The sequence below is a fragment of the Aethalodelphis obliquidens genome, unplaced genomic scaffold (assembly GCF_003676395.1).
Source record: "Aethalodelphis obliquidens isolate GAN/ISIS:26980383/991018 unplaced genomic scaffold, ASM367639v1 scaffold16, whole genome shotgun sequence".
Classification (NCBI taxonomy): Eukaryota; Metazoa; Chordata; class Mammalia; order Artiodactyla; family Delphinidae; genus Aethalodelphis; species Aethalodelphis obliquidens.
The window spans coordinates 19039766-19052730 of NW_020837960.1; the positions used below are offsets into that span (position 1 = coordinate 19039766).

The window sequence follows — 12965 nt, forward strand, 5'->3', positions numbered from 1 at the left end:
ACTCTGCAATCTGGTATACTTCCTTTCAGACCTTGAACTTGACACCTTATCTGCATACACTTGAGTAGCTGCACTTTCTTTTTGTTCACCATGACCTCTCTTAGCTGCCACACCCACCCTGCCTTTTAGACTGTGTTTTCTTTCTTCCTTCTAGAATTTATCAGGATGTCAGCCTGCTGGCGAGGTTTCAGGGACCATTGGAGAGAGTGGAATTAGATGGGGGAAAAAATCACAAATAAAATAATGCAGATACTGTACTTTAAAATTTTTCTTTTATATTTGTTGCATTACCACTTCATTTGTTCCATTATTATTGAAAACTAACATGTATTTCCTTTTGGAAATGCTTTAATAATAGCTATCTACCTTTCAGGAACTGGAGGAATTGATTATTCAAAGGTTTCTGACAACTGATGGAAAGAAGAGGAAATCAGATGTTTTAATCTCCCTTTTCTTTATTTGTCCTACTAGAAAGCTGTGTTCTCGTTCCAAGTTCACAGGCTTGTGTGCCAACCTTTGACAGAAGGTATGCGTGCTTGGTCCAGACCTCACAATGAATTTCCAAAAAATTGTTTTTATCAGACTGAGACAAAAACAGCTATGGGGAAGGTGAAAATTAGAGAAAAACAGTATGAACAGAAAGATCTTCTGTTAAATTACGTTCTTCCCCTGTATATCATGCATTTAACTTAATATCACGGTGAATTAATACCAGCATATAATATGTTCACCATCTGCCTAGCCCGGTTTTCTGTGGGTCAATCTCTGCATTTCAAAGTTAAGCGAATTTGGCCTCTGTCTCTGAGAAAAAGGAAAGTGGGTGCTTCGGCATTGTCTTTGGTGGTTAAGTGGTTAACTTCCTTAGAAATAATCTCCTATTCCTCACGAGCATGTCCCTAGGTCCTAGCCCCAGTGGCTGCCATTACGTAGGCGCTCGATAAAGATTTGTTGACTAAATGACCGGCTATTCAAAAGCCCTCAAACTATATTTGTGGTTGAACCAGAACAATTCTGTGTAACACTTTAAATCTTAAACCATTGAGAATGAGATGTGTTCCTGCGAGATACTGTGGGGTTTTTAATTTCTAGAAGTATCCAAAAATGAAGAAATCCTTATCTTTTGGGGATAATACCCTCCCTGGCTGAAGATGAAGGTATCTCTAGAGCCTTTCGCAGTGTCTGTACACAGTAGTTAACAAATACAGCATGTATATGAGAGAGTGGCTTCCACGTGGGTTGGGTACCCCGTCTTCCTAGCAAGTCTTCTATTCACCCCCCTGCCCGGAGTCTACCCCACCTCGTTGGGTCAGTTGCTCTCCAGATGTGACTTCTAAAGCGGATTTATCTCATAGAGCCGAGAGCCGTCGGTGTGCCACGCCCTTGCCACGATTGCACAAATGATGACTAGCCCTTCCTACCAGTGTTCTCTCCTCAAGCTCTGTTCCACTCCAACCTGACCCACAAAATATAAAACTGCTGTTTTACAACTTTGATGAGTTCTCACTTGATTCTAGATATGTAACTTGTAAAATGGTATTGCACAGTTTATTCTGGGCAGTTTCTGAGTCATTTTTATACACAGAGGACAGCATATTGTAAGTGCGTCGTATTATGTAAGGGCTTGTTTGTCCAGGTCATACCAGCTGAGTCATGGTTTGGAAAATAAGAAGTATTTGGCATAGTCAAAAGCATATAAGTTTAATCCTGGCCCTTCCCGTTCTAGCTGTGTGATCTTAGGCAAGTCACTTGATCACATGAGCCTCTGTTTTTCAAGTGTAAAATGGGCATAATCATCCCTATCCTTGCTACTGAAGGTTCAAGGTGGGGACTTGAGTAAGAGAGAACAAGAGACTAAGCAATTTCAATGGATTTCTGGAAGACTAAGCACATGGAAGAACACTGAGTGGGAGAAGCTATAGCCCAGGATGTGCTTGGAGGGTCTTGCAGAAGACAGGGGAGCCTCCCTCAGTGCTGGAACCTTGCTGAGGTTGGAGACTCGGAAAAGTTATCGGAATGACTAGAAGATGGAAGATAGTGAAGATCTCTATACAAGATGGTCATCCTCCGTCCCTGTTCCTCAACTCTGGTGCCAGGAACCCCCAGCAACTAGATGCTCAATCACAGAGAAAACCAAAACCAACCAACCGATGACCAGAGGGGACTTTTATAGAGAGAGTGAAGGATCTTTCTGAGAAAACTTGGGCAGCTGCAGCTGTTGGTACCGCGGCACAAAGTCATCTACATTCCGGCATTTGAGAGGCCTCAGCACAACGATCCGATCTCTGACTATTCACCCTAAATTGAAGCCTGCCAATCAGCAAGTTCCACATACGTGCTAAGAGTCCGAGTCAGCCTTTCTCCTATCTCATTCTTAAGAAGAGCCTGACAACTGGAGTCACCAAACATTTGAGGAAAACCTACAGTATGACAAAGAGAGGTAAACAGAGAAGAACCGACCCCAGAAGAAACATAATTCAGGGAATATAAGAAGAGCCAAATAAAAATCCTACAAAATGAGTTACTTATCACTAGAGAGATGTGAAATGATATTACGTCTGTTAAACAAGAACATGATGCTACAAAAAGGAAGAGTCAGAAAATGGGAAGGAACTCTTGGAAATGATATATTCAACAGATAGATCAATAGATGAGTGAAACAAGTTTGGCAAGTGTTAACAGTTGTTGAAGTCTGGTGGTGGATATATAAGTGTTCCTGTACTATTCTTCCAACTTTTCTGAATACTGGAAAATTTCATGAATAAATTTTTGAAAAAACAAAATAAAAAAGATAACAGTTTGACATAAAATTCACTGAAGAAGTGAATCCTGCTTTTGACACTTAGTAGCTACATGACAGCAGTGATGCCAAGAGATGGTTCTTGGGGAGGGAATGGGAACTGGGGGAGACTTGATTCTATGCAGATCCTCCATGGAGCTACCACCTGTGCCACCCAGAAGCATAAGGGCAGCATGCTTTAGCGCAAACCTCCTAAACACTACATTTTGTCTCCGAAGGCCCACCCACCAAAAGCTGTGTGACCCGGATGAAGTACTTAATTTATCCATGGACCTAGTTTCGAGTAGATCTGAAGGATGAAGAGGAAAGAGGAGTTTAGGATGACTTCCAGAATTCTGGCTGGAGTGACACCTCAGGAAGAGGAGGCGTAGGCATTCCTGGGGGGTTGGGAGGTACTTCAGGCCAAAGGACTCAAAGAATGACCTTCTCTGTAGAAGCAGTGTGGAGACTCAGAGCCATCTAATTTTAACAACGTGGGATTTCTGCTTGTATCCCAAGCTGATGGAGAGGAACGAAGCAATTATGTCTGTTCTTTCAAATGTTCTATAATGAGCATATATTGCTCTATTTGTAAATAGAGATTATTGTTAAAGCCTTCCTATGGTGTAAAGCTCAGAAACGGCAAAAACTGCTACAGGAGGTTGTATATTATGAGCTATATTTTTAATTGAGCATTTATGTGGTTGTGTGCTAAAATTAAGCTTTTAAGTGCAGCATTTGAACCGATAAACTCAGTTTATGTCAGTTGATGTTTAACAGCAAGATGCAGCTTGATGTGTTTTGCCAGCAGTTGAGGGAGAAACTGACAACAGCTATAACCACAGGATGGGACATCCAACCCCGGCAGCGAAGGTGGCATCCGGAGGTGAGTAGTGAGGGACCATTCTCGCAGCTGGAGCGCTGCTGAAACAATAGACAGGGCAGCTGGGGGTGGGAGCCATTCAGGATCCCCAAGGAAGGAAAAAATCTAGGGTGCGGGAGGTTGGAGGTCCGGTACTAACACCAGGAACGAATCCTACTAATAACAGTACAAGGTGGCTCACCGATTACATTTCTGGGTATTAGTAATCGATTATCCGTGACCTTCACCATAACCTTGTATGCTTGTTAGGTTTGGTTTGGTTTTGTCAGAGTTAAAAAAAAAAAAAAAGGCAAATAGTACAGGAGGATTTACAAAAAGAAGCAATGGTTCCTTGCTCTTTATTCCCCAGCCTCAGTCCCACTTTGCAAGGCAACCGCTGTTAGCTTCCCAGCTTTAACTCTGCTGCTGATGCCCTCCAACTGTGTAAATACGATGCATCTACTGTTTTATGACATTACTTATTGACTCTTGCAATGACAGATATTCATTTTACTTAATATCACCCCCCCACACACAGTAGTTACATCACTATTTTTATCTTACTCACTTTTGCAGGTTTAATTTCCTTCAACTTTTGTTTTTAGTTCTCCCAAACACAGACAGCATCTCTTGGCTTTCCATTTTGTGAGAGGAGGGTATTTGAGCTCCTACGTCTCCGGGACTCCCCACCTCTGCTTCCACCTCCAGACTTTTCATCAAGCTGTACTCAGATTTCCATGGCTGAGAACATTTACATTCCATTCTATAACCACAGTTAAGTCTTCTACGGCTTGTCCCTAGGTGAGAGTCTGTTAGAGTCTAATAGACAGTAACAATAAACAGCATTAACGCAAACTTTCCTTCACAGCAGAGACAAGAAGTGTGTTTCCTTCTCTGTAGTCAGTGTCACAACCCCGTGCTGCTCAATTGCTCAGAATCGTGGTTAGTTGGATTTTTTTCCTTTTCCTAGCGTTTTCTTCTTTTTTTAATTTTTTTAAAAAACATTAATTTATTTTTTGGCTGCATTGGGTCTTTGTTGCTGTGTGCTGGCTTTCTCTAGTTGTGGCGAGCGGGGGCTACTCTATGTTGGGGTGCGCGTGCTTCTCACTGCCATGGCTTCTCTTTGTTGCGGAGCACAGGCTCTAGGCACGCGGGCTTCAGTAATTGTGGCTCACGGGCTCAGTAGTTGTGGCTCACGGGCTCTAGAGCTCAGGCTCAGCAGCTGCGGCACACGGGCTTAGTTGCTCCACGGCATGTGGGATCTTCCCGGACCAGGGATCGAACCTGCATCCCCTGCATTGGCAGGCGGATTCTTAACCACTGCACCACCAGAGAAGTCCCTTAGGCATCTTCTCATATGCTTGTCCTTCCAGTGTTTCTTTATGCCAACATTATTTACTACACATATTTTTATTTCCCTCATTCCTTACACAAAATATAAAGGTTTTAGTATCTTAACACGCTTAACTTTAAATGTGTGTCTCTCTACTTTTAAAATCTGCAAATAAAGCTCATAATAACCAACTACATATAAACTTAAGAAATTACTGATTCTAAATGTTAAATGTTGGATACATATTTTTAAATAAAATAAATAAAGTCATGAGACTTTATTCCCACTTTCCCTCCCTGCCAACCATAAATATATAGCCACCTGAGAGAATTTACAAGCCTGTACTCTCACAGTACTTCACTCATAAACCAGTTTTGCATTAATCTCATTGCTTTGTAGTTATTCATATGCTTTTTTTTAAAGATTTTTTTCTTTGACGTGGACTTTTTTTTTTTAAAGTCTTTATTGAATTTGTTACAATATTGCTTCTGTTTTATGTTTTGGTTTTTTGCCAATGAGGCATGTGGGATCTTAGCTCCCTGACCAGGGATCGAACCAGCACCCCCTGCATTGGAAGACGAAGTCTTAACCACTGGACCACCAGGGAAGTCCCATTTATCATATGCTTTTGTTCCCAATAGTGTGTGAGAGCTGGGAGCAGGGATCGTATATACTATTCTTCCGTGTCTCAAGCAGCACTTGTAGGGGAAGGTTCATTGTCTCTGGAATCTTGGCTCTGCCATCCCCCAGCTTGTGTGTGGTACATCACTGCTGTGGACTTCAGTTTTCTCATCCATAAAGGAAGGAGAATCTCTTCTTGCTGGACTGTTGATGATATTGAGTGAGTTGATGTGAGTGAAGGGCCCAGTGTGTGGTCCAGCTATCATCCGAGCTTTCAGTGTCCCTTGGCCACCATTTGACTTGTCCCTAGATTCAACTTCCATTTCTATTTCTGACATCAGCTCTTCTGATAGATTTTACATATTTATTTCTTTATTTTCTTGTCCCAACCAGTCAAAACCCATCATGATATCCCTGTGCTCTCTCTGTTGAAAGTAGGTGTTCTTGCTTTTTAATTCAGAGCAAAAATGGCATGAATGGAGGGAGATGGGAACACCCGGTTTCACAACTCCAGGGCACAACGCTCCCACAGTCTTCTGAACCATGTCTTCTGGAGTTGCGCAACCTCGCAGCCCTACTTCCTGGCCCCCAATCTACAAAACTATCTGTTTTCAAACCCTTCTTAGTCTACTTTTTCCCTGTCCCTTCTACCTGTGCTAAGGACCACATCCCTTCCCTGACTGCGTCAGGCTCTGTGGAGGAGTTACTTCTCCATTTCCTTCTCTTTCATCAGCTCTTTTCTCTTCTTCTCCTCCCCCCACACCCCATTCACTCTTCAGTTCATTGCAGTCTGGCTTTTACCTCCACTAAACTGAAACTGACTCCAGTAAAAATCACTCTAATTTCAAGGCCTCTGCCCTTGCTCACCGAAACTTTTTAATCACTATTTTACATTGCATCCCAGCAACTCTGCTGTGAAAACCGATTTATAAGCTTTACCGTTCTAAAATCGCCTTTGTATTTTATCTGTTTTTATAGGGCAATTACAATTCTGTTTATCCATTTTGTAGCTACTAGAGTCACAGGTGGTCATTTTAGACCGCAGACTCCAGAAGGGCAAAAAACCTTGTAACCCTCAGCGTGTGGTTGAACAGAGTATCCGGTGCTTCGTATATACTGACTGAGGTGATCTAAGCGGACTTCAGAACAACTTTCAAGCAAGCTCAGAAATGGCAGATTAGAAGCAGATTTGCTGTGATTTTACTTATAAATAACAAGAAGTTTTGCTCCTGGTAAACGGAAGGTGCCGGTTCCTCTAAAGGAATAAGAAAGAAAACTGATGACATGACTTCCTAAATCTAAATCCTTTGAGTAAAATCAGGAAATAGGAAAACCCGCTTAGATGCCTGTATGATGTGTGGTTATGCTCAGAGTAGGCTGTCTACAAATTCCTGTTGGATGAGTCCAGCTACCCTGCTGGATACAGCTTTAATGAGCTCCCAGGAGCAGCTAGCCACATCCCTTAATAATGTCTTCCGGCTGACAGCTGCAAGACCTGCATGGTGGTAGCATCCTTGTTAGACAATGGAAGAGGAGAAAGGCCAATCCTGAGTAAACATCGAGGAATTTAGTACGAGAAGTTTAGCAAAGAACTGTATAAAACTGCAAATAAGACTAAGTATCAGTTAATGCAAACTTCATATTGTTAGGTATACCAATTAAAAAAGCAAAAACAAGAGCTGTCTGCTTGCCTAAGGGTTGCCTTTAGCCAACAGGTGAGTTTTGGACAAAATGTTTTTGGGGTTTTTTTTAGGTGTTTATTTTTTTATTTCTTTTTTTTTCCCTTTATTGGAGTATAATTGCTTTACAATGCTGTGTTAGTTTCTGCTGTATCACAAAGTGAATCAGCTATACATATACATATATCCCCATATCCCCTCCCTCTTGAGTCTCCCTCCCACCCTCCCTATCCCACCCCTCTAGGTGGTCACAAAGCACAGAGCTGATCTCCCTGTGCTATGCAGCTGCTTCCCACTAGCTAAATATTTTACATTTGGTAGTGTATGTATGTCCATGCCACTCTCTCACTTCGTCCCAGCTAACCCTTTGGACAAAATGTTTGAATTAGAATCTTTTGTTCATGATGCCAATACAAGCCAGTTTTCCACCGTTGCTAACACTCCCAATTGATATTACTTCACTCATTTACATAATGCATGAGACTCCTGAAGGCAGGCACCCCAGGCTCACAGGAAGCAGAAACCAGAGAGACAAACCAGGGGTCAAACTGGCCTAAAATTAGAATTTAGTCTTCAAAATTGGTTTAGCCAAGCTTTCAGAACTTACGGGCATTGTTTCTGTACCTAATTTCTCTTAAGAACTTTGTGGAGTGCTACCACTTGTGGAAACACTTTGAAAAGAAGGGCTTGTTACGAGTAATTTCCCAGAGGATCTTACAGATACGCATTTTTTCCAATAATCAAGAAGCACTTACTGTGTGCGTTCCATGTAGCAGCCTCGATGCATAGATGTATGACGTCTCGTTGAATTTGCATGGCCATGGGAGGCTCAGAGAGTAAAGCCTTGCTCAAGGGTACCCAACTGTCACCTGGCCAGGAACAGTCCCCTGAACCCAATACCATGTCCTTTCCATGGGTCCCAAAGGCAATACATGATTTCCTATCATTTTGGGGTGCTGAAAAGAATAGTAATTTTATAATCTAGAAACGATCGGCCTGAAGGTAGATCGGGTGCAAGATTAGAATAAAATAAAAATCTCTAACGTTTTTGGGTGCCTACTATGTGCTGGCATTATTTTAGGTGCTCACATGTGTGAATTCAATTAATACATCAACTCTATAAGGCATTATCCCATTTCACAGAGGAAGAAAGTGAGGTGCAAAGAAGATAAATAACTTGTTTGCCCAAGAGTACAAGCAGTCAGTGAACTGCTAAGCCAGCAGTCCAACTCCAGGGTTCATATATATACATACATGAAACCATGTTGTAGCTATTTCTCTTTTATTTAAGGGGCAGGGGTGAGGGTGGTGAGAGATAGCAAATTAAGCACTAGTCTGTATTCAAAATCCAATGAAACGTTTCTGATATAAAAATGATTTGTCTCTATTGATACGTTGATTGACATTCAGCGTTTTATTACTATGGCATCCTGTGATATAAATGTACGCTTTCTCTGGTGAGTTCTAGAACTATAAAATATCATTGGAAGCTAATTATATGGATACATCTAAACAATTTTCTTGTTTTCCTAATTGTTTATTGTTATTAGGAAAATAAGGGGGAAAAAATGTGGGATGAGTAGCTCTCAGCAGTGGAAGAGCTACAGCTCTCCTCCCACGAAGTCACCATCTGCTTCTGTCTGACCATTGCTGAGTCCAGATGTTCCTAACCTAGCACAATTCCTACAGTGAAGGTTTTCCAACTGAAACTTCTTTGTTCAAGAAAATCAAGGCAGAGCAATATTTTATGGAGGTTGGACTTTGGCTGTTTTGAGCCACATGTTATTAAAACACAGTTCTCCTGATGCATTTGTGCTGTGTTCCCAATCAGTAATGTGATCCCTCATTCATTATATTGAACTTTGGTTTTTGCATGACAAAAAAATTTAAATTTCAAGTCTGAGTTATTACAGGAAAGATTTCTTCTAAAATATGAGAGGTAGCAGGAACTTGCTATGGGTTCCTTGCTCACAGCTGTAAAAAATAACGTTGTGACCAAGATGTTTGCTTGAACTAACTTTTTAAAAACCAATTGATTCTGACGATTCATAAGGTGATATTCATGAATAATGATTGTTTGAAAATTATATGAATCAAAAGCGGAAAGTCCTTAGTAATTTTAACTTAATTTCCATATATTTAAAATCTGGTTTAAGACTAAAGGAAGCTTTTGAAGAAGAAAAAAGATGTCCCAGATCCCTAACACCATTTTTCATTTTGGAGTGTTCCTATCCAGCCTATAACATCAGTGAGTGATTAGTGGATAGACTACAGGATATATTTATTGTGCTAGGATGACCCATCCAAAGTTCTATCACTAAGTTTAAGTTTTATGACCCATCCCATAAGACACAACTTAAGTGAAAGAGGAAGATTTTTATCCCATTTAAAAACAATTTTAAAGTAAAAATTTACTTTCATGGAATTGGGTTGTTTTCTAGCATTCGAGAGGGTGTGGTGACTATAAAAACAGCTGCTTGTTGACTGTAAGTAGAAGTTATACGGGCTTTGGCAAATCAGAAAGTCTGAGAGTATTAAAAAAGCTAAGCTGGTAAAAACTAGCAGCAGCAGGATGAGGGAATGTTGATTGAGTTTGGGGTGGGCTAGAAGCCCTCCTGAGGCAGTGTCTCTGGCAGTGATGGGCCAGTGGCAGGAGATGAGAACAGAGGCCAGGAAGGAGGGAGTAGGCCAAGTTGGAATGAACTAGGCCTTGAAATCAACATGTGGAATTACATTTCTACAAAGAAGTAGCTGCAAGCCCTTATACTATTTATGCTTAGAGTTCCAGGATTTTAAAGAAATAATTGGCCAATGTTTTTACCAGAAGTCGGGACCACTGTTTGTATATCTAAATATTAGAGCTAAATGGGTGTGACGTGGCCATTTAAGGGTGAAGTGCAAAGAGGCTAGTCTGCTTGGCATTTGCTGCAGGAACCACTGTGTGTAATCTAACGCAGCTAATATTTGTTGGGAACTTGCTACATGTGAGGCACTGGTGAAGGCACTTACCTGTATTAAATAATTTTATCTTTACACCAACTTTGTGAGCTACATGTCTCCAGACAAGGACCCTGAGACCCAAGGAGGTTTAAGAACTTGCCCAGAGTCACACTGAGAAAATGTGGCGTCAAGATCGTACGCTGGCCATTTTCTCCAGAGCTCTCACTATTAACCAGTGTTAGATCTGCCTCTCTTTTTATTTTTTGAATGTTATTTTTTTTATACAGCATGTTCTTATTAGTTATCTATTTTATACATATTAGTGCATATATGTCAATCTCAATCTCTCAATTCATCTCACCACCACCCGCTCCCCCTCCGCCACTTTCCCCCCCTTGGTGTCCATGTGTTTGTTCTCTACATCTGTGTCTCTCTTTCTGCCTTGCAAACTGGTTCATCTGTACCATTTTTCTAGGTTCCACATATATGCGTTAATATACGATATTTGCTTTTCTCTTTGTGACTTACTTCACTCTGTATGACAGTCTCTAGGTCCACGCACGTCTCTACAAATGACCCAATTTCGTTCCTTTTTATGGCTGAGTAATATTCCATTGTAAATATGTACCACATCTTCTTTATCCATTTGTCTGTCGATGGGCGTTTAGGTTGCTTCCATGACCTGGCTATTATAAATAATGCTGCAGTGAACATTGGGATGTATGTGTCTTTTTGAATTATGGTTTCTCTACATATATGCCCAGTAGGGGGATTGCTGGGTCATATGGTAATTCTATTTTTAGTTTTTTAAGGAACCTCCATACTGTTCTCCATAGTGGCTCTATCAATTTACATTCCCACCAACAGTGCAAGAGGGTTCCTTTTTCTCCACACCCTCTCCAGCATTTGTTGTTTGTAGATTTTCTGATGATGCCCATTCTAACCAGTGTGAGGTGATACCTCATTGTAGTTTTGATTTGCATTTCTCTAATGATTAGTGATGTTGAGCATCCTTTCATGTGTTTGTTGGCAATCTGTATGTCTTCTTTGGAGAAATGTCTGTTTAGATCTTCTGCCCATTTTTGGATTGGGGTGTTTGCTTTTTTGATATTGAGCTGCATGAGCTGCTTGTATATTTTGGCGATTAATCCTTCGTCAGTTGCTTTGTTTGCAAATATTTTCTCCCATTCTGAGGGTTATCTTTTCGTCTTGTTTATAGTTTCCTTTGCTGTGCAAAAGCTTTTAAGTTTCATTAGGTCCCATTTGTTTATTTTTGTTTTTATTTCCATTACTCGAGGAGGTGGATCAAAAAAGACCTTGCTGTGATTTATGTCAAAGAGTGTTCTTCCTATGTTTTTCTCTAAGTGTTATATAGTGTCCAGTCTTATATTTAGGTCTTTAATCCATTTTGAGTTTATTTTTGTGTATGGTGTTAGGAAGTGTTCTAATTTCATTCTTTTACATGTAGCCGTCCAGTTTTTCCAGCACCACTTATTGAAAAGGCTGTCTTTTCTCCATTGTATATTCTTGCCTCCTTTGTCATAGATTAGTTGACCATCTATGTGTGTGGGTTTGTCTCTGGGCTTTCTATCCTGTTCCATTGATCTGTATTTCTGTTTTTCTGCCAGTACCATATTGTCTTGTTTACTGTAGCTTTGTAGCATAGTCTGAAGTCAGGGAGTTTGATTCCTCCAGCTCCGTTTTTTCTCCTCAAGATTGCTTTGGCTATTCGGGGTCTTTAGTGTCTCCATACAAATATTAAGATTTTTTTGTTCTAGTTCTCTAAAAAAAAATGCCATTGGTAATTTGATAGGGATTGCATTGAATCTGTAGATTGCTTTGGATAGTATAGTCATTTTGACAGTATTGATTCTTGCCATCCAAGAACATGGTATATCTCTCCATCTGTTTGTGTCATCTTTGATTTCTTTCATCAGTGTCTTATAGTTTTCTGAGTACAGGTATTTTACCTCCTTAGGTAGGTTTATTCCTAGGTATTTTATTCTTTTTGTTGCAATGGTGAATGGGATTGTTTCCTTAATTTCTCTTTCTGATCTTTCGTTGTTAGTGTACAGGATTGCAAGAGATTTCTGTGCATTGATTTTGTATCCTGATACTTTACCAAATTCATTGATTAGCTCTTGTAGTTTCCTGGTGGCATCTTTAGGATTATCTATGTATAGTATCACGTCATCTGCAAACAGTGACAGTTTTACTTCTTCTTTTCCAATTTGTATTCCTTTTATTTATCTTTCTTCTCTGATTGCCATGGCTAGGACTTCCAAAACTATGTTGAATAATAGTGGTGAGAGTGGACATCCTTGTCTTGTTCCTGATATTAGTGGAAATGCTTTCAGTTTTTCACCATTGAGAATGATGTTTGCTGTGGGCTTGTCATATATGGCCTTTATTATGTTGAGATAGGTTCCCTCTGTGCCAAATCTCTGGAGAGTTTTTATCATAAATCGGTGTTGAATTTTGTTGGAAGCTTTTTCTGCATCTACTGAGATGATCATATGGTTTTTATTCTTCAATTTGTTAATATGGTGTATCACATTGATTGATTTGCATATATTGAAGAATCCTTGCATCCCTGGGATAAATCCCACTTGATCATGGTGTATGATCCTTTTAATGTGTTGTTGGATTCTGTTTGCTAGTATTTTGTTGAGGATTTTTGCATCTGTGTTCATCAGTGATATTGGTGTGTAATTTTCTTTTTGTAGTATCTTTGTCTGTTTTTTTTTTTTTTTT

General features: G+C 40.3%; 1 protein-coding gene across 4 annotated transcripts in view; it reads left to right on the plus strand.

The window, feature by feature from the left end:
• THSD1 (thrombospondin type 1 domain containing 1) overlaps window positions 1-2411 on the plus strand; it is a 31050-nt gene extending 28639 nt beyond the window's left edge. For all 4 annotated transcript variants that reach the window (XM_027116417.1, XM_027116418.1, XM_027116419.1 and 1 more), the window contains one exon: window positions 472-2411. The gene's annotated coding sequence lies outside the window, so the exon portion shown is untranslated. The remainder of the gene's footprint in view (window positions 1-471) is intronic.
• The last annotated feature ends 10554 nt before the right edge of the window (window positions 2412-12965 follow it).